The sequence below is a fragment of the Equus caballus genome, chromosome 15, assembly GCF_041296265.1.
Source record: "Equus caballus isolate H_3958 breed thoroughbred chromosome 15, TB-T2T, whole genome shotgun sequence".
In the NCBI taxonomy this organism is placed as follows: Eukaryota; Metazoa; Chordata; class Mammalia; order Perissodactyla; family Equidae; genus Equus; species Equus caballus.
In genome coordinates, this window is record NC_091698.1 from 102,065,775 (window position 1) to 102,091,502 (window position 25,728).

The window sequence follows — 25,728 nt, forward strand, 5'->3', positions numbered from 1 at the left end:
CCCTTGTGGAGTGCGGATTTTGCCAGATAAAAGAATCTTTGTTATTCTGAAAGCTACTCTGATTTTCTCCTGGTGGCTCTGGGGACTGAGCCTCCTCTGCAGATCTGTGTATAACTCATGTGGAACAACTCCAACAGAATCAGGAGTGCATCGTGCCTCCAGCAGTATTAGGAAACTGGAGGTCAGCTCCAAGGAGCTCTCCTGGCAGGCCCTGATCCTGGCTCTGTCTGAGGACTGCTTTGGAAGCAACACAGTGAAATCATTTAAGGTGACTAACTGCATACACAAAATCAATTTGTATCTCAGTTTATTGCCATCATTGTGTATTCAAAGGTTTGATTTTTTGATGGTCTCTGCTATAGACTGAATGTTTGCGTCCCTCCAAAATCCGTATGTTGAGAACCTTACCCCCAGTATGCGGGTATTAGGAGGTGGGGCTTTGGGAGGTGGTCAGGTCATGAAGGTGGAGTCCTCATGATGGGATTAGTGCCCTTCTAAAGGAGCTCCCAGAGAGCTCCCTCAGCCCTTCCAGGATGTGAGGACATCGAGAAGAAGGCGGTCTTTGAGCCAGGAAGCAGGCTCTCATCAGTCACTAGACGTGCTGGCACCATGATCTTGGACTTCCTAGCCTCCAAAACTGTGAGAAATAAATTTCTTTTGTTTATAAGCTACCCAGTCTATGGTATTTTGTTATAGCAGCCTGAATAGTCTCTAAGCGTTTGTCAAGTAGGAAGAAAGAAACGTTAATGAGATGCAAAATTACTATTGTCTGGGCAGAGGAATTTGCAACATAAATCTTGTTTACTGATGATAAATTTATTTGAAAAGGGAGATAATCTGAGTTTGGCCTCATGGTAATGCCGTGATAATGTCAATCCTGTATCAAAGATTGATCACTATCAATAATCAGTAGCAATGTGTTTGTAACTAGAGCCTAGAAGGTCCCACTGAACTCTCTTCTGCTGAACAGAAATCTTTCTGGGACAGTCTTTCTGACTAGCGGAGACTCGATGAATTCTGTTACTGACAGAGAGATGGGGCCATTCTGTACTATTTCAATCGTATAGCTGTGGGCGTTTCAGGCTTTGCCCTCAGTACTACATCGCTGGCTGTGGGACTGTAGGACTGACCAGGCGTGGTGTCAGAGGTGACATAGCAGTTACATAATTTCACTTGCTTAGAGTGACGGGCTTGTTCTGGTTGCTCCTGAGCGTCTTTCTTGCTTTAATATCTAAAATTCCCTGAATGTTGATTTTAGTAACTTTGGGGGCAGGATTTAAGCGTGTTTTTTAAAAATATTTTTTAAATATTATGTTTTACCCCGATGTGAAATCTACCATTACTGTAGTCTACACACACCCACATGCATGCACACTAAGAGATTTGTTTCACAGAACTGGCTCACAATGATTACGGGGGAGTGGAAAGTCTAAAATCTGTAGAGTCAGCCTGTGGCTGGAAATTCAAAAAGAGTTGACACTGCAGTCTTGAGGCAGAGTTTATTTTTTGGTGTGAAAGTCCAGTTTTTGCTCTTCAGCCCTTTCAACATATTAGAGGAAGCCCGCTTACATCATTACTGAAAATCTCCTTTACTTACAGCGAACTGATTGTACATTTTAACCAGTTTGACGAAATGCCTTCACAGTGACACCGAGACTACTGTTTGATTGAACAATTGGGCACCATAGTCCAGCCACATTGACACATAAAGCTAACCATTGCAGGGTGTGAAAAAGCCTTGGATATATGTTTAACTCACTTTAGAATGAATAAATTCTTCACCATAGTGGTAATCAGTAACTTTTCTTGGACTTCTCATCAAAACTGATCTATATTGCTATTCTGAAAGCTGGAAAGGACCCTAAAGCTATCTCTGCTGGAGAGTTTTCTGGAAAAGAGGCTCCCTTCCCTCCAATCCTGTGTTTTCCATTTGCAGTGGATATTTTACTCCTGACTTGAAGAACGGGTGGAAATCTGGTTACTGTCCCACTCTGAGCTTATCTCTTAGAGCAGAGAGAGACCAGAGGACTAGCCTCTGACAGCCCTGGGCAAGGTTTTATCTGAGCTTCCTCGTTCTTATCTTGTTTCATTTGAGGGAGAGTCAGGAGCTGGGAGGCAGAGTGTAGTGGGAAGAGCAAGGACTTGTGTAAAACCTGCAATCCCTTCTCATCTCCTCCCTCCCTCCCTTCTTTCCAGGACCATTCCTCAGGCAGATCTGAGCTCTGGAGCTCCCAGTCCCGAGATTCCTGGCTAGCTTCACTGTCTGAGACTCTCCCAGCCTTTTCCAGCTCCCAATTCACTTTTTTTTTCTCCACAAATATCCCCCCTAATAAAATCCTTGCATATTTATCCCCATCTTGGCGTCTGCTTCTCAGGACCCCCTGGGTGACCAATCCTCTCAGTTTGCCCTGGACTCTCCCAGTTTTAGCTCTGAAGGTCCCATATCTTTGGAAGCCCCAATCCCTGCCAGTCAGGACAGTTGATCACCCTGGGGCCAGATCTAACCCAAGGGGAGGTCACCTTTCAGGTTCCTTGGGGCATGTGCAACTGGGAGGGCAATTCTGGAGGAGGAGAGCAAGTAACATGGTGTGGCGCCCCTACAGAAGTAGAAGCAGCTCGGGGAAATAGAAATTGGTTAAAAGGGAATTTTAGGCTTTTTTTAGAAAAGATTTTCAGTGTAAACCTCTCTTTCTATCACCCTTACAGAATCTTCTATAACGTCTTCACTCCTTGCTAAATTTGGTATGTTGATTCTTTCTAGCAAATTCTAAGGAGCTGAGTTCCATGCCCAGATTGATACAGCATGAAAACGGGCTGTTGTTCCTAACGTGTGTCCCAGAAAACAGGGGAGAGGAGTGAAGTTACACTGGGTTACAGTGAAGTTCCGAGATGGTGGGCAACACCAAGGAGATGCTTACTGGGTGGGTGGTCCATACACCAAAGATGGACCCCTCAGTCTTAGAGACCTTCTTTCCCTCGATGAACATTCATGAAGCATGAACTATGTGCCAGGCGTGTGTTGGGAACTAGGGATCCAGGGATAAAAAAGACGCGGTCCCTGCCCTGGGGGTGCTGAACAGTGCAGTAGTGTCAGACATGCATTTAAACACTGAACTATTTAGTCGTGTGGTTGCTCTGACGAAAGTTTGTGAGTGCAGTAGGTGGCGAGAGATTATGGAAATCAGCCTGGAGAAATCCGTGAAGTCATCAGAAACTTAAACCGAGGCTTGAAAGGAGAATAGGAGTTTGTTGTTTATAAGGCAGATAAGTAAATATTTCCAATAGGCAGAAAGATGTATCCAGTGACCCAGAACCGTGAGCAAACCAGCGGTAGCTCTGCATATTTGGAGGATAAAGAGGGCAGGGCAGTTAGTGCTGCCAGACAGCTGTGTGGGGTCTACTCTCCGACAGCCTTGGAGGCTGTGCATAGAACTGTATATCCTGCGGATGACTGAGTACAAGTGAGGACTATGGAAAAAGGAAGAAGGCATGAGGTTAAGGCTTGCACTAAAAAAATCTGCGTGTAGACTAATTTTGAGGTAGGCTAGAAATAGGGCCATAGAGAGGAAGTGATGGAAATGATGCAGGGAACTGAGAAAGGCAGATTTGTGGAAGACATCTGGAAGACAAAAGGAAGTGCATCTTTTGTTTTTGGTGAAGAAGGGTCATGAAAATTCTGAATTTTGCTGTGTCTCCACAAAGCATTATGTACACGAGGACACAGTAGTTTGTCTCTATTGATACATTCATTGCTGATGTTTTTTAAACTAGTACTTATTTTTTTTTTAATTGGATAAAGACCATTTGCCAACTAAATTTTATGTTGCTTAGAAGAAATATAAAAGTAAAATCTGTATTTATTTGTTGATTTATTTAGACAGGACTTTACTCTACCCATCACCTAGGAATCTACAGCGTCTAGGAAGTACCAATTAATGTGTTGTCTGATTTCAGTGAAATTACAGAAATCCTATTGGTAATATGCATCACGTGCCCAGAGGTATGCAGCCGGTGGAAAATGCAGCCTGTGCTGAGCAGGCCCATCTTTGCACCACGCTCCCACGAGACAAGCCAAGGAACAGCTTTTTGCCTTGCTGCTCCAGTGGAGCAAGAGGGATATTTTACAATCAAAACTCATTGTATCTTCACCTAAGGTTTGGCTCCTAATGTAAGCTTCCCAGGACCAGTCTTGCTGTTTCTCTAGTGAACTCTAGAATGCAGAAGTTGAAAGATTCATCTTTGTGCATTCATTCAACAAATATTTGAAGGTCTCTTAGCTGTCAGGAAATGAGACATTTACAGAGGGAAGTTGAGCAGAGAGAAGTCATTTTATTTCTCTTCTGGGCGTGGAAGAAGGCTGCACTTCCCCATGTCCTTGTCTCCATGTAAGACGATGTGATTAGTTGGGGCCGTGGCATTTGAGCCACTTCTGGCCACTTACTTTATCTTTCACTCTCTCACCTCCCTGTTTTGTGGTCTAGATTATGGGCAGCACAAGGAGATACTACAGGTTGGTGGATCCACTCAGTGGGAAGCCTCTTGCCTGAGTCATCACGTGGCAACTGCCTGACAAACCTTTCATTGCCCTACTGTGAGGGAGCAAGAAGCCTTTATTTTAATAATCCAATGGATATTTTGGAGTTAGCTGTTACAGCATCTGAGCTTTACATACCCTGACTAATACAGCTTAAATTTTTCTGCCAGCATCTATTTCCTGCTACCATATCTGTCTTTTGGAATACTGAAATACCTGACAACTCATCCTTCCTCATGCTCTCTTGCCCTCCTCCAATCTATTTCTAGGTGTAATCAGAAATATTTTTAAAGCAAAAATTTGATAACTACCTCTCATTGCTTAAAATCTTTTAATAGCTTTCCAAAGTTCTTAGGGTAAACCTTCCCCCTAGGAACTGGTTCCTACCAGTGTCATCTCTCCTCCTTGTCTCCCTTTCTCTCTCTCTATTTCTTTCATAACATCTGTCTTCCAGCTCTTCTATTACAGCATGATAAAAGTTGATCTCCTACCCAATGGTGTTCTGTTAAATGTTTAATGACTAGCTCTCTGGAAAAAAAACTGTGTATGTGTATAAGTAAAATACACAATATTCTTTGTTGTAACTTCCATTTTGCCAGTTGCTTCTCCCAGAGTGTGTTCACCGATATTTGCCAAACTCCTGTATTCATCATCAGCCTACGGATGCAGTCAAACTATAATTTAACAAAATCAGAACTTCAATAAATGTTTGATTACTGTCTGATTCAGCAAAGAAGTTGCTCACAACGTTGACAAATGAATGTAGTTACAACACGAATGTTGGTTGGTGTTTTACTTTAATTAACAAGTAAAACACCAAAGATTTCTCTTGGAACTCCTCTCTTCCATTCACTCCAAAGGGTGACTTCTTTGCTGAACAAGGTTTTTCAATTATTGGAAGAATATGGCTGCAATTTTTTGTGCTACTCACAATGTAGCAGCTGTAGATGTACACACTTATAAATTGCATCAGCATTATTAAGATTTTTTCCATCACTTTCTTAAATCTAGACAATCAACCTAATCTTAAATCTGGACTATAAATCAGGCCCTATTTGTAGAGTTTACCTGTTTTTATGATGCAAATACTCCCGTCAAGGCTGATTTTAATCTGCCAGTGTAACACCACTGAAGGCAGAATTGGTAAACACACATAGTCACCCATTATATAGTATTTCCACCATACAAACACAACAGATGTAAACAATCTAAGGAAAATACGTGATACTAAACTATAGAAAAATAATTGGGAAGTGAGTTTTGAGTGTTTATCATCTTTGTTTTTAATATAATTCATTTGACTGTAATTATTTTTTAACAATGGCTGTGTTTAACAACTGGCTTGCAAGATTCCTGACAATTTCATCATTAGCTCTCTTAAGCTAGTCTCAGCTGATGCCAGCCCGCTGTGGCTCCCACACAGGACCTTTGTGTCTGCTGGTCCACGTCTGGAATTCTCTTCTCACCCCTTCATTCTTAGATGTCTATCCTGCACACTCCAACTCATACTTTACTTAGTCAGGGAAGGCTTTTCTGAGTTTCTGGACTGTATTTTTGCCCCATCTTGTTCTATATGATTATAAGTGTGTTTTTGCAGATGATAGAACAAATTTTTATTTTGATAAATTTACCATGTATAAAGAACTTTTACACAAATTTTGACATTCTTTTTTCACTTCTGTGTGTTAGCTAGAACATATATACTGTCCTCTCTTTTTAGCTGAGAGGCAGAACTTCAGAAAATATATGGGTGTTTTCTTAAATAACCTGCACAGGTGGAAGTTACAGAGATGATATCAGAATTCAGAGTCTTCAGACTTCAAATGCAGTGTTTTCAGTTTTGACACACAGCCTTCAGGCTGTGTAACCTTGAGAAATCATTCTATGGCTAATGTTATAAGAATGAAAATTGTTTTAGGAATGCATTTTGATTTGAAAACTAATTAGGAACTGTTATTAAGTAAACATGTTGTGCAAAATACAGAAAAACGTTAGGTAAGTTGCCACAAACTTGTTGTTTTCTTAATTTAAAAAATCACCATAAGTACATAGGATAAGAAAGAGAATTAGAAGGATAGCCATGGGCGGGATCAGGAACTGGGAAAGCTTCCAGGTCGGGCAGCCTGGGAACTTCCTGCTGCCTGAGGGTTTTCTCTCAACTCACATTCTGTCATTTTCATGGCATCTTTCCTTACTTGGGTGCATCACTTCCCTTTTGCTATGAATTGGTGAATTCTCTTTGCATTCTCCAGTGTAGGATCCAGAAAGTTCCCATCTGATTGACCTAACTCATGACTATAGGACCTCAGGGGCAAAGCCCTTCATATTGGAACACCTCCTTGGTCACCTGCCAGCTTGCAGGTGGGCCACCCAAGAGTGACCTTTCAATTGTTTCCAGTCAGCAGTGGCGTCTTAAATAATAGCTGATGCTGCTTCTTTTATGAGGAGGCTGAGGGTGGGGCAGCTTCAGTATCCAGGTTTTGGAGAGAAATGATGATCATGACCAGCGTGGGCTCCAGTCTGTATCTTTGAACTCCAGAGCAATGAGATGACAGAACAACTGAATTTTTTTTTGCTCAGAAAGAACTGAGTTAGTTTCTTGAGTAATTTCTATTTCTTACTACCTATTGAAACCCTGTGCAAATCGCTTACCTTTTTTGCGTCTTGATTTTCCTAACAGAAAAAAGGAGGGATTCAAAATATCTGTCTTACAAGATAATAATTAAGGGCAGCAACATATGGAAATCTCTTGGCTTGGTACCTGCAACATGGTAGGGACTCAAAAATGTCATTTCCTTCCTCTAGATGAAAATTTCATTCAGAAAACTCATTTACACAGTTAAAGGGATTTTATACTAGACACTAAAAATAAGGAAATGAATAATAAACTTAAGTAATTTAACTGCAAACATAATTTTCATTTCGTGAGATTAGGTGTCTTGCACCGTTTTCTCCACATGATAATTTAAGGCGATGTCTGGTGGGGACCTCAGGGCGCTAGGGGATGGCAGAGGATGCTGGTCAAGAACCAACTCTGGAGCCAGACTCCTTAGTTTGAATTCTGGCTCAGACATTTGCACGCTGTGTGAGCTTGTACAAGTTATTTGGCCTCTCTGTGCGTCAGTTTTCTGATCTGCAAGTGAAGATATGGAGAGTACCTACTTCATAGGGTTATTGGGGATATAAAATGTTACCGGAGAGAAAGCAACTAGAACAGTGCCTAGCAACAATGCAATCATATAGATGATTTGTCCACCATGCAGTTTGTAGCATAATATCCTCATATCACTGAGTATTTTTGGATCATCTCTAAGTACATGGAACAAAATTAAGCCCCCTCAAGAGTTTTCATTAGACCCCTAACGACGAGATTAGTGTGGACGGTTCCACAACTTCATTCGGTCCTTGGAATTGAGCGGGACGGTTCTCCGTGGCCTGGACCCACCCACATGGCGTGTGTGCATATAAAACCGGCCAAATCACCCGGGTGAGCTCGGATTCCAGACAGACCCCTGCAGGTGTGGTTGGGAAGAAGATGGTGTCATATGCCCTTGTCCTCCCTGGGGACATACCCTGGAAAACCCCTCTTTTGTCCCGATTCCCAGCCCCATATTTAAAGATGGCAGTGACTCTAAGGGACTGTTAGCCTTGCTAGCATTAAATAATATTATTTTGTGATTCTGTGTTCCCTTGTTTGGGGTGGCATGCCAAATTTGGGGCAACCAGAACAGGTTTTAAGGCAGTGCAGGCATTGTCTACAGAACATTCAAAACAGTAATAAAACTGACTTTCAGTCTTCTTTTCATTATCAAAATGTGCTGGCAATTCTAAAGAAAGCCAGCGATAAAATATGCCTCTCTGACAAATAATATATTTGTTGGTCTAAGTTGTAAACAACTGCTCTGGCTATTGTTGAGTTTTAATAATATATCTGTAAACTTCAAACTAGCCCTTTTTTTTTTTCCTTAAAGATTTTATTTTTTTCCTTTTTCTCCCCAAAGCCCCCCAGTACATAGTTGTATATTCTTCGTTGTGGGTCCTTCTAGTTGTGGCATGTGGGACGCTGCCTCAGAGTGGTCTGATGAGCAGTGCCATGTCCGCACCCAGGATTCGAACCCCAAAACTGGCCCATTTTTATAACTTATCCTTTAATAAACATAATAGTCCACAAGAAGTTAATTTAGAGAACTCTCAGTTATATAGTTACCCCCCATCACACACGGACTCAGCTACATATGTTTGTTTGGGAATAAATTCTTAAGAAATCGGAATTGTTGGTGTTCACTTTAGGAGCAGTTCTTATCACGAACCCTGTGTTACTCCACTTTCCTGTATTTAATACACATTCCCATATTTAAATAGTACTTTTGAAATAGACAATCATAACTCAGTGGTTTTGCAGATAAAGAAACAGAATCTCAGTTCCTTCAACTCTGCCATTCTATACGATCACTGGAGTTTTAAGTCTGTCTAAAGTTTAAAACAGTGAAACACTGCTAACTGAAAGCCATGAGGTTTTAGTTTGTAAATTCAAATTTTTGATCATATAATAAATATTTCATTAAATTTGAATGATATATTTATAATTAGTTTTTGGGTGGTGAACGTGATATAATCTACACAGAATTCAAAATGTATTACAATGTACACCTGAAAGCTATATAATGTTTATAATCCAATGTTACTGCAAAAATAAAAAATTTAAAAAAATAAAAATTAAAAGAAATAAAATTGGAACTTTTTCTTAATTTTTAGTTGTTTTAAAACTAATGAACAAATCAATAAAATAATGATTATTACTGAAAAATAACTTCGCTGTAGAGAGGAAGAACGTGTTGAGAGGGTGGAAGGATCCACTTTGGGTGTAACGTCGAGTAAGTGGCCATGGCTTGCCCATGTGCTTCTGGAGGCTGTGCATTTCTCAAAAGCAGGGACCATGAAGGAATTATCTGTGTATCTGAGGGACACAGTATAGTATATGGCTCACAGTAAGTGATAATCTACATGTTCCTGGAGTAAAGGAATAAAGGAATGGGATGATTTTTCATTCAGCTGACATAATGAGTGAATTCTATTTACTAGGAAATACTCTTGGTTCTGCAGGTACAGATGAACAGGAGGGACAAGAAAGGAGGGAAGGGAGGGTGGAAGGAAGAATTGGAGGGAAGATAGAGGGAAACAAGGAAAGAGGGGAGAAAGGAAGGGGCCCAACAGGGAGCGGCTTTTGTTCCGGCACCAACAGCTGTAAGAGGTTTCCGTAGCTGTGATATTACTGTCTGGACTCCAGAAAACACAGGCTGGCTCCTGACCCTTTGAAAAAATTGGAAGACTCTGGTTTGGACCAATCTAGAATTGACAAATTATATGTGGAATTAAGCCAGGCTCAGGAATATTGCAAGTTTGTCCCAGATTTTACGTTTTTTTCCCAAGCAAAATGCATGCTATAACCTTAAAAATCTAACAAATCAATGTGCAAATAATCCAAGCATTTTCTTAATGAAATCTGCTGTTATTCAAATTAATTTATCTACGCAGTGTGCATGTACATAAATCTAGAACATATATTGTACTTCCATTAAATAAAATATTTACTTTAAATAAAACTAACCTCCCTTTTTAGATTCCATTTGAATTTTGGAATGCATATATTTTCCAAATTTACTAGAAGGACCTTAGATTCCTAGGCCCTTTGTAGAAACTCCACACAGGACCTCTCTGAGATGAGCGTCATTTTAATAATGAACATATCTGATCATACCATTGAAAGAACACACATGCACATATTAAAATTTCACATCTATATGGAACAGTATTTGGAAACAAAGCTCACATTATTTGAATGTGTTTTAACACTTTTCTTTTATATTTAAAAAATATATTTAATTATTCTCCCATAGTGAGTAATACTGTGTGTGTGAATACATATGTGTAAATGCATGCAGGGATGTATGTGTGATGCGGTGTGGTGTGTGTTGTATGTGTGTGAGAGTTTGTGAATGGTGTGTGTGGTATGGTGTGTATGTAAGTGGTGTGTGTGTGATGTGTGTGTGAATGCTGGTGTGAATGCACACACACTTAATGGTCAGGTCACGTGGGCTTTAGTTGGACAAATCGCTATTCAAACTTCTCCTGTCATTCCGCGTGCACTGCTCGCTGCTCAGTACTGTTTAATTCATTTTATGCAGCCATGATTTTGAAAGAGATGCGTGGGAGGGCTTCTTCCAGAGGCTCACAGGTCATCAAAGGGGCGTGTGTGTGTGTGTCGGGGGGGGGGGGGGGCCTCCTGAGCGCAGCGGGAGGGGAACCCCTCAGACCATCCTTTCTGAGCCTCAGGTCCAGCTGCAGGGCCTCTGACAAAAGCACCACAAAAGCCTGAATCTGAGAGCCAGGATCACTCTGTCTTCTCCTTTCAGAGCTTCTGTGCTAAGTGTAGCCATGTGTGGGGAGGGGATGGACGCCTCCTCGTCAGAAAGAGACTGGAGGGCTCTGGAAATGAGAGGAAGCGCTAACCTCTGCCTCCTAGAAACTGGACCCCATCCAGAGTGGACCCTCAACAATTCCACGGGGATATCCACTTCTCCTGGCTTTCATTTAGTTTTAAAGCATTTTAACTCCTCAATTTTGCAAGGTCGCAATTGATTTTATTTGGACGACACTTGTTTAATATTCCTTTAAAAATCGTGAGTTTCCATGTGGATTCCCTAAATATATCAATACATTTAATTGTTTTAGGCACAACTAAAAGAAAAAATAGATCAATGTAAATAAAATACAAGAATGGTTACTTCTCAAGAATGTTTCTGTTAATGAAAAATGGCAGACACAGTACAAATAAACCAAAGGTAACCATTTCACCAAGGCAAGTAGCAATGTAAAAGGTCAAGTCCAAGAATGAAACCAAATTGTGTAAAGGTTATTATGTCACAGATCCTGGACAGATCTCAGACTCAGAGTTGGCCATGTTAATTCCTACCTGGCTGGAGGGCTACCGTGATTTACATTCCAGGAATGGTGCTCAGAGTATTCTACTTTTGTTTCATACGGTGTTCCTGTTTGTTAAAAGTTGTTTAGCATCGCTCAGACCAGTAGAGGTTATCCGGAAAGCATCAATCCTCTACCAGGAATTTCCCGGAACTGTAGTATTCAACACAACACCTCACCTGCTCCCCTTCCTGCGGCGTCTCCTAAGTCCCAACAAGAACAGCCGAGTGTCAGAGGCCAGGGAAAGGGTGCTGCTGGGTGGGGGCCCAGTCTGCAGGCTGCATTGATCCGAGCAGAAGACTCAATGCACTTTGACTGCTGATCAATAGATATTGATGTAATCCCGGCTCGAAATGCAGCAGGGTTAATCAGTGTCTACACAGAACACTGGGCTGAAACGCAATCTCCCTATTCGAGGAGCCTGGGGAGGTGGGACTGTTTTTGCTTCAGCAGCTGCCTGGGGAGAAGGGGGAGGCGGCAGCTTGGACCTTTCCCCGAATGTGGCCTGGAGCAGTCTGGGCTGGCCCGGGTGCTGTGATCTAGAGACAGCTGCACAGCGGACGCTGACGCGAGCAGCACGGTCAGATGGCGTGTTTCTGTCTCTGATAGACGGCGTGTGAAACTGCTCATGGTTTTGTGCCTGAGACCTCTGGGTCTCGTGGATTAGCCCTCCTCTGGTCACATTTTCAAACAGGAATAAGAACAAAAACGTCTTAGATCAAATTATTTCAGTTCTATGATGTACACTTTTATAACTAATTATTTAATTGCGTGAAAAATGGTATTTCAGTGTTTTAATATTTTAGATTTTCCACATGTTTCCTCAGTCATGACCTCTACTCACAGCCTCCTCATTCTCTGACTCTTGTGTCTGATTCCGTTACTCTAGAAGCTAAGAAGAAGGAAGGAAGAACAGAAGGAAAAGAGAGTCCTCAAGTACATTTTTATCATTTTTATGCTTAATGTGAGGATAAGGCAATAATATCAATTCTGCAACCCAAAATCAATAGCTCTTTTTATTAGTGCAACTTTACACGTTGTGGGCATGGAGAACTCTGGCAGAAAAGTACTGGAAGCCAGTAGAAAAGTCTGGGTCTATTTCCTCTGTTCTTACTGGCAAGTAATCTAAGTGAGCAATTATCTTCTTTCTCTGTTTCTTTCGCATTAAAATGAAGGTGGTAACAGTGGTCTCTCTTCCTTGATAGGGGTGCTTTGCAGATAGAAAGATCTTCAGTTTATAAGCTTATAGTAACCATATTCTTTAAATAAAATTATTAAGCTATATTCTGGCAGTGGGATAAGCTGTTTTAAATCAGGAATCTTCTGGAAAATCTTCATAGAAATAAATTCTAATTCATTGCAAAAACTGACAATTATTTTCCCTTTTGCATGAAAACATATTCATTACATACAAGTATGATCATTTTCTGAAGTTAGTATTCACAACACGGTCATTATGGAATTTTTAAGTATGTGTGAATTTAACAGATAGTTGGTACTGCTTTATAGCTTTTGAATAAGGTTGTAATTCTAGGGTTGTGATTTTGGGTTGTTTTCCCTTTATTTCTTCCAATAAAGAAGGCTTTCGTGTCTACAGGGAGCTATCATCTTGGGTAATCTGCAATGCCAATTCTCTGCGTTTTGCTCCAGCGAGAGTCACATGAAATGAGCTTCAGTCCCACTGAAATAGAGTCTGAAGGATGCAAATAGGTAAATTGTGACCCTTTAAAAATTACGCTCCTTGTTTTCTTTGGACTTCTCAGCCATATTGGGTATGGGATTTCCCATTAATCTTCTGATTTTGTTATCTTACCATATTAGACAGAGCTGAGGCTTTGGAAATGGAAATAAAGAGAAGTTGGAACAGATGGAAAACATACAGAAGTGTGTGACTATGGGTAAGTCATTTAAATACTCTGAGCTTCAAATTATAATTTATAAAATAAATATAATATCATCTACCTCGAATAGATTATTTTCTGAATCAATCAAAACTCTTTAAGCATAGTGCTCACAGTGTCTGGTGTATCATGAATGTTCAAATTGATATCTTTTATTATGATTACTTTTATCTACACTATGAGGGGTTAAGGAGCCCTGACAATGATCCAAACCAAAATGAAGACAGAAAAGGAAAGGCCGCCACAGCCTGGAGAATAAAGCTAAATAGCTTGAGGAGTCAGGTTTAATTTATTTTCTGTGGTCAGCCAGGTCAGCGTATCCGCCTGGGCCCGCAATGTCTGAGAAGCGGTGATTGAGAATCAAGAGGGACAGGGCCCGTATTGACATTTCTTTCCTGTTCTAACCTTGAATCCACTGCTATTCTTTGTTGCTGAGGGGCTCTGTCTTTTCTGGAGGATGTTTATTCTTTCTACTCTTAAAGGTCCCTTCATACCAATCCTCATTAATACAGGGCAGTAGGGAGCAGCCACGTTTTCCGCTTCTACAAGTCATTCCTTCACAGTCCCACACAGCCCATACTTGATCTACTTCCCTTTGCCCAAAGTGTGTAAGTTGTGTTTATCCAAGGCATTTGGTGTGAATCTCATTAAGGAAATTCGACCAGACAGTGGTGAGTGACTCTTCCAATCTAACTGTGAGTTCCAACAACAAGAGAGAAGCACCGCTGTCTCTGGCACGTCTTTGGACTTTGGGGGAAGACTGAGCTGAATATGTAAATCAGCAAGCAGACACATGAGAAAGGGGGCTCACGTGATAGGCCAGTTCTCAAACTTGCTGTGTTGTTTCTCACAAGAAGTGGCAGGAAAACAATTCTTGGAGTGTTATTTATGTTGTGAGGTCCTCCTGGATCAAAACGAAAAGGACTTTTTGGGAGGAGAGAAGTGGTGCTAATACTCCAAAGACAACTGCTAACATGTTCGCATAAACAGGAGGCATTAAAGGAGGAATCAAGAGTAACTTTTCTAAATAAATACTTAGTAATTCTGTAGAAGGAATGGAAGACAAATTTGAGGAGATTTCCCAGAAAGTTGAACAAAAAGACCAACAGACAGATAATAAAAAATTTCATCAAATTAGAGGCTCAGCCCAGAAGTCAGGTACTAGGGTTTTCAGACAGAGAAACCAAAGGAAAAGGAGAGAAGAACATTTTCCACGAAACACTTGAATATCATTGCTCAGAAATGAAAGGCATGGATTCTGAAATTGAAAGTATCCACACGATGGAAGGAAAAAGCTCCATACTGAGTCACATTACCATGGCATTTCACACACTGGAGACATGGACCCCAACAGCTCCTTGAGAGGAAAAAAATAATTCACTTACAAAGCAAGGGGCTTCAGAACATAATGGATTTTGAACCAGCAGCACTGAAAGCTACAGAAAAATAGAATAATGCCTTCACAGTTCTGAGAAAAACTGATCTTCGATTTACATCAACATTCAGAGAAACCATCGAGCAAGTATGAGGACAGAGTAAAGACATTTACTAGACATGCAAGGTGTCAGAAATTTACTGCTATAGGATATGCTGCTCAAGATGAGCATGAAGACTAAGAAACAGGAATATGTGAGTTCCAAGAACTAGAGTGTTCATAGAAAAGAAAGGTAACAGGGATTGCTAGGATGATGATGAAGAGAGAGGCCAGGACAAGGATCTGTGGGTGTGACCAAATGAGAGAAGGAGGACCATTTACACCAGCAAGAGGGAAAACTAAGAGTCGAAGAGCATCCAAATTGATCTAGTGTATTGAGCGGAGCTTTATGTTTCGTATGGAGATCTGGAGATGAGTTAGTTGAGAGACACATAGAAACCAAGCTAATACAAAAATGAGAATTGAATTTCACGGCACAAAACAGCCTCCAAGAAAGGAACTGTAAGTACCATGGGGCGCACCACTCAGCTAGCATTCAGATTTATATAGTAATCTTGTTGCCGAATCTTGGTCCACCCACAATTATGAAGGGACAATATAGGAAGGATGCGTATATTGCCTTTGCTTTGACAATTGCTTCTCACACCACAGAGTTGGCAGACTCTCCTCTCAATTTTGACGACAGGCAAAGTGACTTTAAAGTTTTTTATGAGATAAGCTATTCTTAGGATCCGGTTAAACAGTTGTGGGAAACATTGCAAAGACAAGATCATTTCTCAACTGGGAATTGCTCTTTGGTTTTCAGAGTTTGCTTTATTCAGATATGAAGTTAATTTACTTGTTTTTCTCCACAGAGTTCTGAAGAGGATGGGCGGTTTGTTCGGAGGCTGAAGGGGCAGTGAATGAAGGCTGAGAGTGATTTGGAGGCCTGACTCTGTGAAGTATTTCGATGCCAAAGAAATCTGAGGAAAAAAACAAAAGAACCACTCTGGCGAGAGGTCCACTTCCAGAGCATTTCCAGTTGTAAGAATCATTCCCACAGCAGGTCATTAAGTGGAGACCTGCTTCTAAGCATGAATCTTCTCCTTCCTCTGCTTTGGTCTGCCATCTGTCATTGAAAGAAATTAGGAAAGCATAGAAAAATACAATGACGTGACCATTGGTGTCATATCGTCAGGTTTTCTTCCCATCTTTTGCTGATGTACTTCTCAAACAGTGGGCATTTTTTTTTGTATATAAGAGTCTATATTCTACTTTCTGCTAAACCTTGTACAATGTTCCCATTCATTTAAAATTCTTTATAAAATGCCTTTTAATGCTGAACAATGTTTCAACGTATATGATAATTTACATAACTGTGTCTCTGATATTGGTATAAAGGTCTTTCTGATTCTTCATAATGTTGAGGCAAATATCTCTGTTCAGAATTTCTTGACTATATTTCTGAGTATTTGGAAGAAGATTTCGAAAAATGGAATCATTGCATCAAATTGCTTTTGGAAAGTTTGCGCCCAGCGCCACAATTAGTGCGTGCAGGAAGGAGTCCATTTGTTCTGTTACATTCCAGTCATGACTGTGTCTGTTTTAAAGATCTTTGCTTATGTAGTAAGATAATATTAAATATTTTGATTTATAGTTCTTTTATTTATGAGTGATATTGAATATGTTTTCAAATAATATCCATCGTTTGTATTTTTGCTTTTGTGGATTATCTGTTAATGTGTTTCATTCGTTATTCATTTGAAGGTTTTTAAAAATGTATTTTGACTATTTATCTTCATCTGCCATGTCTGTTGCAATTACATTTTCCTCTGGTGTGTTAGTTTGCTAAGACTAGTCTTTGTATTTTTGTGTGCAAAGTGAAATTTTGATTGCCCCCATTCTCCCTCTCACAAAACCTGGGTCTGCCTTGTATTCCGCATGTCACTGCTCAAGGTAGGAACTTGGCTATCATTGTTGGTTTCATCTCTCTCTTCCTCTCCATCTTTAAGCATTAGAAGTCTGGCTGCCAACATTATGCCTCCAATCACTCTTATTATTATGTTAACTACACCCCCTGGTCCACAGTACCCTCATCTTTCATTTGGGCTGCTGCAGACTCCTCCCTGGTCTCCACTTCCTCTTCCACATAGGTGGCGTTCCAGCTGCTTGGAATGCATTCACCAAGCACAGGCATACATTATGCATGCACACTCACACACTCTCTTCACAATGTCTGTCTTCTAGATTCCTCATATTTGTTAATCCCAAAGTCATCTGTACTGAGTTTAATGATGGCCCCACAAAACATATGTCCTTGTCCTGGCCTCCAGAACACGTGAGTGTGACTTTATTTGCAAAAAGAGTCTTTGTAGATGCAATTAAGTTAAAGATCGCGCGATGAGGGCCCTAAAACAAACTATACATCTCTTTATGAGACACAGAAGAGAAGACACTCATGGAGGGGAAGACCGTGTGGAGACGGAGGTGGAGGATGGAGTGATGCGGCCAGAAGGAAAGCTTACGGCCACCAGAAGCTGGAAGATGCAAGGAACGCATTGTCTTCTAGAGACTTTGGAGAGAGTGGGGCTCTGCTTACCCCTCAGTTTTGGACTTCTGGCCTCCAGAACTGTGAGAGAATCAATTCCTGTTGTTTTCAGACACCTGGTTTGTGGCAGTTTTTATGACAGCCACAGGAAACCAAAACACTCTCTTCTCAGAGATACCTTACGGATCCTCTGGTCCCAAAAGGGTTCTGCCAGTGTTTCCGTTACTGAAACATCTTTGGCTCCTGTATAGAATGCATGATATTTTCTAATTGTAATTTTAAAAAATTTCTTTCTCAATGTTATTTTACAAACAGCATAAGGGCAGGCACTGTCTTTAATTATTCTTTAACGTATATCTAGCTCTTGGCGTATTGTAATTGCTCACATTGTGGAAAGAGAGGAGACCAGGAGAGAGAAGACAAAGAAGGAAGAAAACTCTAAGTGGCTCTGCTCTTCACTGCATCCTTCTCTTCTGAGTTGAATGGTTAACGATGTCCATGCGGTCAGATCTCATAGAAACATTGAGTGTTTAACCTTCATTGGTAAGGGTGTTTTATTTCTTTCTGATTTTTGCTTTGTTTAGTTGTGTAATACGTGACAGATTCTAGCAGAGTTCAGTCAACACACATGTCTATTGAGTAAACCGTGAGAGACCCCTTCACCTTCCACTGACATTCCCATTTCATGGATATTTTACCCTATTATTATACATTTACATACGCATACATATAAACATGTGCTACGTATTTTAGAATATTAATAGGCTCATATAAGCACAAATGTTTCTTAAAATTTGCTTTTCTATTTAGTAATGTGAATACGCATTTTCAAGTCAGCTCCGGTAGCATTAGCTCGTCATTTTCAGTAACTGTGTTTGTTCCATGGGGGACCTTTGCGTGATTTCTTTCACCATTGTCCTATTGATGGACATTTATATTTACTATTCTACCAAGTGTGACAATGAATACTTTTATACTTAAAACTTTAACTTTTTTGAATGTCCTTAAAAAATACTTTCCAAGAAATCCAATTACGAGATCTAACAAAATTTAAATTTTTGATGGAGACTGACAATTAGTGTGCAAAAGTTTTACTAACTTACACTCTCTTCAAAGTTATATGATACTACCAGTTTCTCACATTCTTGCAACATTTTAAAAGCTTTTGCAATCTATCCGGTGAAAAATAATGTTCATTTATTGTTTTAATTACTTTTCACTTGACTGCTAACGACATTAAGCTTCTTTTTGTATTAATTGGCCATAAAATTTCTTCTCCATGCACTGCCTGTTCATTTGCTTTGCTCACTTTTATTAGCTTGTGACTATTTTCTTTTATTGATTTGTAGGTACTCTTTATATATTCTTGAATAAATCATTTTACCCTTTCCGTTACTTATATATTTTGCACAGTTTTTAAAAAATAATTCAAATAACACATTATGATAATATAGCTAGCATGGGAACACTGACCTTTCCAGGGGAAACTAGTTATAGTCATGCTCTGTAAAATAACATTTTGATCAATGATGGACTGCATATATGACAGAGGTCCCATAAGATTAACATCGTATTGCTGAGGTGGGTAGTAGGCTATATCAAGTAAGTTTGTGTAAGGACACTCTATGATGTTCGCACAGCCACAAAAATCACCTAATAATGCATTTCTCACAACATATCCCATCGTTCAGTGATGCGTGATGGTGTATGTCTACGAGTGGAGTGTAATTCTCTTTCCATTCTTAACTAATTATTGATAGTGTCAAGGTCCTATATTTGCTGTAGTTCATTCACACTTGAGGACAAGGTGATTGACGATAACAGAAATGCCATTTGACTCTGCTTGTCAAGTGACCTACCTGTGGAAGCAGAACACCTGAACACAGGTTGTAACAGGACTGAATCGGTTACACTGAACCACAAGGGGGAGGTGTCTGACCTTAACTGTGAGAGATAAAATTTAATATCCTGACCCTCAATTGAAAGACAAATGGAAGACAAAGCACACCCACCTGGCTGTTAGCCTTGATTAACATATTAAAATTTTTCTCTCCCTTGGCCGAATCACATGCACTAATTTAGTGTCATAATTTAACAGACCCTAATGACTGCAGGACATTTTTTGAAATGTAAATCATATCATCTGTTTCCTCCATCAGTGTGACATCTGCCAATTCGAAGGACATCTAATGTAGATGGGATAGAGTATGTTTGTATATGTGTCTATTTAATACCTTTTAAGCTGTCATTTAATTCTTATCTTCTTCAAATACCTGGACAAATGCAAGGAAAACATTTGGCTGAGTCAAAAGTGCAGAATTATTAATCAATCCTCGCAAACAAGTGGGCTAGTTGGCCCCCTAGCTGGGCCGAATTCTCAGAATTGCAGAAATGAAGGATCGTGGTGATATGGACGGCATTTTATTCTTGTCTGGCTGAGTTTATCTCAACTCCCTGTTTACTCTTCATTACCTTTGAGCAAAACACAAAATTGCCTTGGAAGGTGCGGTACTTCCACCCTGTGAGGGTCTCTTAATTGCTAACCCCATCCATTAATCAAAGGCTGGAGAGCCCGGCCTGGGGCTCACTGGTGACCCAGTGGGTTTAGGCCACCTAGTTCAGTATGCTAATGACAACCGACTCTTCTAATATGCTCATCAAAAATGACTTTCTCTAATCTGCCCTAAACTGTTGTGACACTCTGAGCACACGGTGACAGCTGTGAAGTCAGACGCTGCTTCCCCCTCAGAGGGGCTTGGTGACTCTGTTTAGCATCTCAGGGGGGCCGTGGGACGCAGGAAAGCCTGAGAGGGCAGAGCGGGGCAAGCTCTCACAGTTGGGTCAGAAATGACAAGGTACACATGACTCCCTCAGTGACTTTCACGGATGTGAAACCACAGCACCCCAACTCCCCTTTTGTCTCAGCGTCAAATCCTGCTGGGAGACCCATCCTAGATATTAAAGGATCAACAAAAAATCATCGAAAACTTGAACTAGCCTAATGTTTTAGTGAACACTTAAAAAATATGTTCCTTCCAGTGGGGGGCATGGGGTGGGGTGGGGTGGGGCAACAGTTTGATCCAGAGACGTGTTTCAGAAAGTTTCCTAACCTAGGCTGCAATTGGATTTACTTTTTCTGAAAGCCTAATGCTTGAAGGCATGAGCATCTTCGCAGACAATGTAGCTGGGAGCATAAAGGGTTCAGAGGCGCTCTTTTATCTGATGAAGGAATGAAGCAGATGGTGACCCGGTTATGAGCATTGTAAACTCACCCTGATGGTGTTTCTTCATTGTTTCCCACCCCAAACTTTGAGGAAACTCTTTCCTCCCCCCTCTTAATAAAAACACTGCAAATACATATTTTTTTTTGGTGGGAGAGGGATGCAGGATTTGAAAGGGTGGCTCCCTTTGCAGGCGTTGCTGCGACGCAGGAGACGTATGAAAGGTTTTTAGCAGAGTGGACACTGTGGAGGTCCTGACAGCCTGGGGACGATTTGTTTGTGTTGGACTAACCAGTAAGTCGGCCGTTAGCATTTGAGTAATCGCTCCTGTCAGCTTGTTAAACATGAAAAACAAATGCACTAGAGAAAAGCCATGCCTCTTGTTCGGAGAGGGAGGCATTTTTAGGACTGTTTCCAGTCCGGGTGGTCATCGGCAGTCCTGGCGGTTGTGGAGGTGGCGTGTGCCCTCTCATCGACCACATCTGCGACAGAGCAGGATGGAGACGTTGAACTTCTGACCTGGGAGCCAGTCCAGCCCTTGGCTTGGTCTCTAGGTGGTCGTATTTCTGGTCACTGATGTCAGAGCATAGAGAACAATTTCCTTCCTGGGGGCTGCTCTGGTTCTTCTAATCATAAAAGTCTCTCAGGTTTAGAGGAAGAGGGAGCCGTTCAAGAGCTGTGAATGATGTTTAGTCAGAAAATTAACGTCAAGTACCAGGCAGGTGCTGAGGCTGCTGGGGACCAGCGGTCTAATGGAAACTTGCTTTCTCTTATTTTTAATGCTCTTCATCGCCTCTCCTTTCTTTCTCCGTTATCCCTTCTCCTTCACGTCTTTTTACATTCTCTCTGCATAAGTTCTATGCCACCATTCTTCTTTCCTGCCTCTAAGTGTACGTCTCCTTCCCATATCTGCCTCAGGGATCACTCATCTATTCTGATTGTATTGTGTGCCTGGATGCATTCCCATGTTGGACTAAGCCTTAGCAGGAGTCTCTATTAAAAAGGTGTTTTATAAAACAACTTGTCCATTCTCATTCAATAAACAGCTGTTGACTGCATATAAGGCAATCCCCAAAGTTATTAAAACTAAAGGTATATATTTTAAGAGGAATTTTGGGGACTCTTTCAACAAGCTAACTCTATTCTACAAGGTAGAGCCGTGATCTTAAGGACGTTTGTTCTGCAGATATAAAGTGAAAAGTGGCTTTCTTCTGTGGTACAACTGCTTCTTTTTAGGCTTAAGTTTATTGAAATTAATCAGTTGGTGATCCATCATTGGTGTGTTTATCTTTGCGACACTGTGTGGAGTTTATTTTCACATCTCACACAGGAAGACTACGAGTCAGAGAGAGAATCTTTGCAGGGACAGTCTATACTGCACATTGAAATGGGGTATGTGGTCATGTGACTTGCTTTCCTCTTATCCTAGAGAAAGGAGTTCATGAGCAAAGCAGCCTCTGCTCCTCTATAAGAAGACACTTAGCATTAACCAGGCTGGAGAATTTCAGAGACATCACTGGCGCGAGATTCAACGACAGCCAGACAGGGCCTACTTCTAGAATTTTATTGAATATACACTTTCTAAAAGCTGTTTTTCTTTGTTGAAATGACTTTTAACCAAAATGTCACTTTTAAAAGCCAGTTTCAATTATCAATCTGTCATCAGGTTCAAACTGCAGATCCCAGAGCGCCTTTTCAGACAAACTAAGATAAATACATTCACTGGGAACTCAGGGTAAGGCTCAAGGAAAAGTCAAACCAAAGGGATAAAAAGTCTCAAAAATGCATCCGTGAGATAAATTTCCAGGGAAAATTCATGAATTCTACCAAGAACAATCTTAGGTTCCCATATTTTAGGGGATATTTAGGGATTTTAAATATTCCGGCAGAATCGGATCCATGCAGCAAGGAAGACCTAGAAAAATTGACGAGGGAAGATGAGAAAGAGCTGTCCGTGGCAGATTCTAAACGCAGTACATCTGACTTTTCCAATGAAGCTTAGAGTGTCCAAGTTGCCAGTAAATCATAGTATAAAGGGGCAAATATGCATAGGATTTTAAAAGGCAGAGCTGTGAATTGTTACTGTAATCTCTTTAAAAAAACTCAAAATAGAAAATACGCCTTAAGTTCGAATTTAGAACAAATGTATAAATTGAGATTCTAAGACTTGGAGAAAAAAGAAAAGAGATATTTATGTTGACTTCAGGAGAATTATTCAGTCAGAATTATTATTTAAAATAATAATAGTAAAAAAGCTGTAAGTTTCTAGTGTTTACACACTCTTTAATTCTGAATCTCTGTACCTTCTAACTATACGTATTTTTGATAGAAAATAACCAATTCCCCTATTTTAATCAATTACCCACTGAACTCATTATAAAAGGAAATCTTTGTGTTAATGATGGCATGAGAGCACAGCTGCCTTCATTAAGAATATGCAGAGTTCTATGCTATAAGCTCAAAGCACTCCTAAGAAATCTCTGCACTATTTACTCCTTTGTGTTCAAGCGATGTTTCCAAAATACGTTTCTTAAAGAATGGCTCTTACTAGATGTTTGGTGAAAAGAATATCCGTATTCTATTTTTCTGTTGCTTACAATCAGCAAAATTTGATCCCTGGGAATGAGTGGATACAGGTAACAGATGCTAAAATGGAGGCAGATTCTATGTGAAGGAGGTAAAGAAAAGGTAGTGAGAAATCTATTTTTCTAGACTGGGCCGTTGGCAATCTTTCCTATGCAAAACAATGTAGTTACCAAACTCTAATCTGTGATGACCACTGATGCTTGAGCATTAAGAGACTTAACTGGAAAAAAATCTGGGTTTTGGACCGTGTGAGTTGCCTCTTACAGTGATCAATAAGAACCTATGTAAAGACGTAATCTTAGTAAGGGGGTAAAAACCCCACGATTTTCCAAAATAAGACCATCTTTGTCTGTGGCTCACAATCCAAAATCTTGAATCTGTTTTCATTGAAAACATTAAAATAATAATAATAACCATCACAAGGTAAAGATAACATAAATAGAGGCAATTATATCCCCTCCATCTCTCATCTCAGTCCCCAACCCCCAATTTAGGGTTCTCTGCTTTAAAAGAAAATTGATGCTCATACTCTTTGTGAAGATACACCTGAGATGTGGTCCGGGTCCAATGGGCATATGTTTTTGCTTGAGGCCAGAGTCTTCCAAGTGGCTAAGAGGCAGAGGCCAAGATTAAATCAGCAAACATTATGCTAAGGCATCGAGGGATGGACAGTGAGCAGAACATTATCACTAACAGACAAAAATATCCACTTTTAAAATCTTGATCAAGGAATATCTTAGGTTATGGTATTCGGTCACGGAAGTAACAGAAAGTGTAACGGACTAGAGAATACCAAGTCTTTAAAGGAGATCTCCTGCCATAGGAACCAGAGCTTGGCTACAAAGATTGCTCAACTCTAAGTCAACCTCCAGGTCTGCAAAACTGTGACAATGGGGCAAGTTCCCCAAAGGAACACCTTCCTTTGTTATCAAGGATATGGCCACAGAAGCAAAGGAAAAGGGAGATTATCCCTGGAACCTGACCAAGAGCTCTCTAACCAGGCAAAGAGTCCTTTCTAGAATCACCCAACAGTGATCACGGGTCAGTGTTATGGGTTAGGTGTTATGGGTCAGTGGCCACAGGTAGCCAGTTTCCCTTCTTCCCCTTTCCAAACAGGAGATTTGGGGTTGTTTTTAGAGTTTTCCTGTTCATTCCCACCACATGTGTGGAATGTCTCAGTGACACATAATTCATCATCATCAGGGATCTCCAGGCATTGGGACCTGATAGAGAAGAAAGCACATCACTGAACCGCCCTAGACTTGGAACTGGACATAGTAGATAAGACTTCAGGTTGTGCAATTTTGGGAAAGAGGTTAGTGTATTTTTATAGGTGTGAGCATTTTTGAAAGGAAATGTACGCAAAGTAGCACATATGTGAATGTTGGATGAATAACGGGGTAGACCTAGTAGATATGGTTAGCTACTGATGGAGCAACCACTTCCTCTTCCTTCCAATCAGAATCAGAATCTTGACTTGTTTTTATTTATTTACTTATTTTTGGGTGAGGAAGATTGGCCCTGAGCTAACATCTGTTGCCAATCTTCCTATACTTTGTATGTGGGATGCCACCACAGCATGGCTTGACAAGCGATGTGTAGGTCCATATTCAGGATCCAAACCTGCAAACCCCGGGCCACCAAAGCAGAGCGTGTGAACTTAACCACTACACCAACCGGCTGGCCCCTTATCCACTCATTTTTCAAGGATCTCCTATGTCTCAAAGGAAGATGAATCAATTTTCTCAGTCTCAAGAATGAACTTGATTGATTTAAGGGTAATTCCACTTCCTGAATTATTAAGAGGAAAAGGCATGAGACCCAATTTGGGCCAGTGATGACAATTAGGAATTTTTATGGGTGTTTCTTCTTATCTTGTTAAGATCTCCTGGAAGTGACCTCTTCTCAGTTTTTCATGGTGTTGTACCATGTAAATGTAAGGCCAAAGATTACTTCGATGTCATGCTATCAGCCTATGTAGAAAGCTGGCCTACAGAGAAGGGCAAAGATAGGAGAGTTCTTAGCCAGAGTTACTGGATCAAGTTAACATTGAAATCCACCTTACCTCTGGATTTCATATTATGCTGTTCTTTATACAAGGAGCCTGTTTGAGTTGGTTTGACTGTTATTTGGAGACAAAAGCATTGCAAGTCATATGATTTTAGTGAAAGATTTGCCCCTGCAACAGCCACAGATGACTGGTAGAAAGAGTGAGGGGAAGAAAAGAAGAGCATTACCAGGGAGGAAAGACAGGAGGACAGAGGAGGAATAGTGGGAGGGGCATGTGTGTTTTGACAACTTAGCATTAGTCCTTGTGCAAAGTATCAGTTAGGATGTTAGAATCACAGAATCTCAGCATGGAAGGCTACTAAAACATGGTCTGCAAACGGGTACTGGGTTAAAATAAGCACTGTATCATGTTTTTGAAAATCATATGTATCAAATATATTTTATTCCATTATATCTTTTCCATTTTTGGGGGGTTTTTTTGTATCAAAGCTACATATTCTTTTATTGAATGATAGAAATTTTTTGTTTAATTT

General features: G+C 40.5%; 1 long non-coding RNA gene across 2 annotated transcripts; it reads left to right on the plus strand.

The window, feature by feature from the left end:
• The first annotated feature begins 457 nt into the window (after positions 1 to 457).
• On the plus strand, positions 458 to 17,820 carry LOC111768236 (uncharacterized). 2 transcript variants are annotated; one of them, XR_002800416.2, is made up of 4 exons: positions 458 to 639; positions 13,113 to 13,225; positions 13,337 to 13,413; positions 15,706 to 17,820. It is a non-coding gene; the product is annotated as an uncharacterized lncRNA (long non-coding RNA). The 2 variants fall into 2 exon arrangements; XR_011426625.1 differs by lacking the exon at positions 458 to 639 and adding an exon at positions 12,000 to 12,451.
• Positions 17,821 to 25,728: the final 7,908 nt, after the last annotated feature.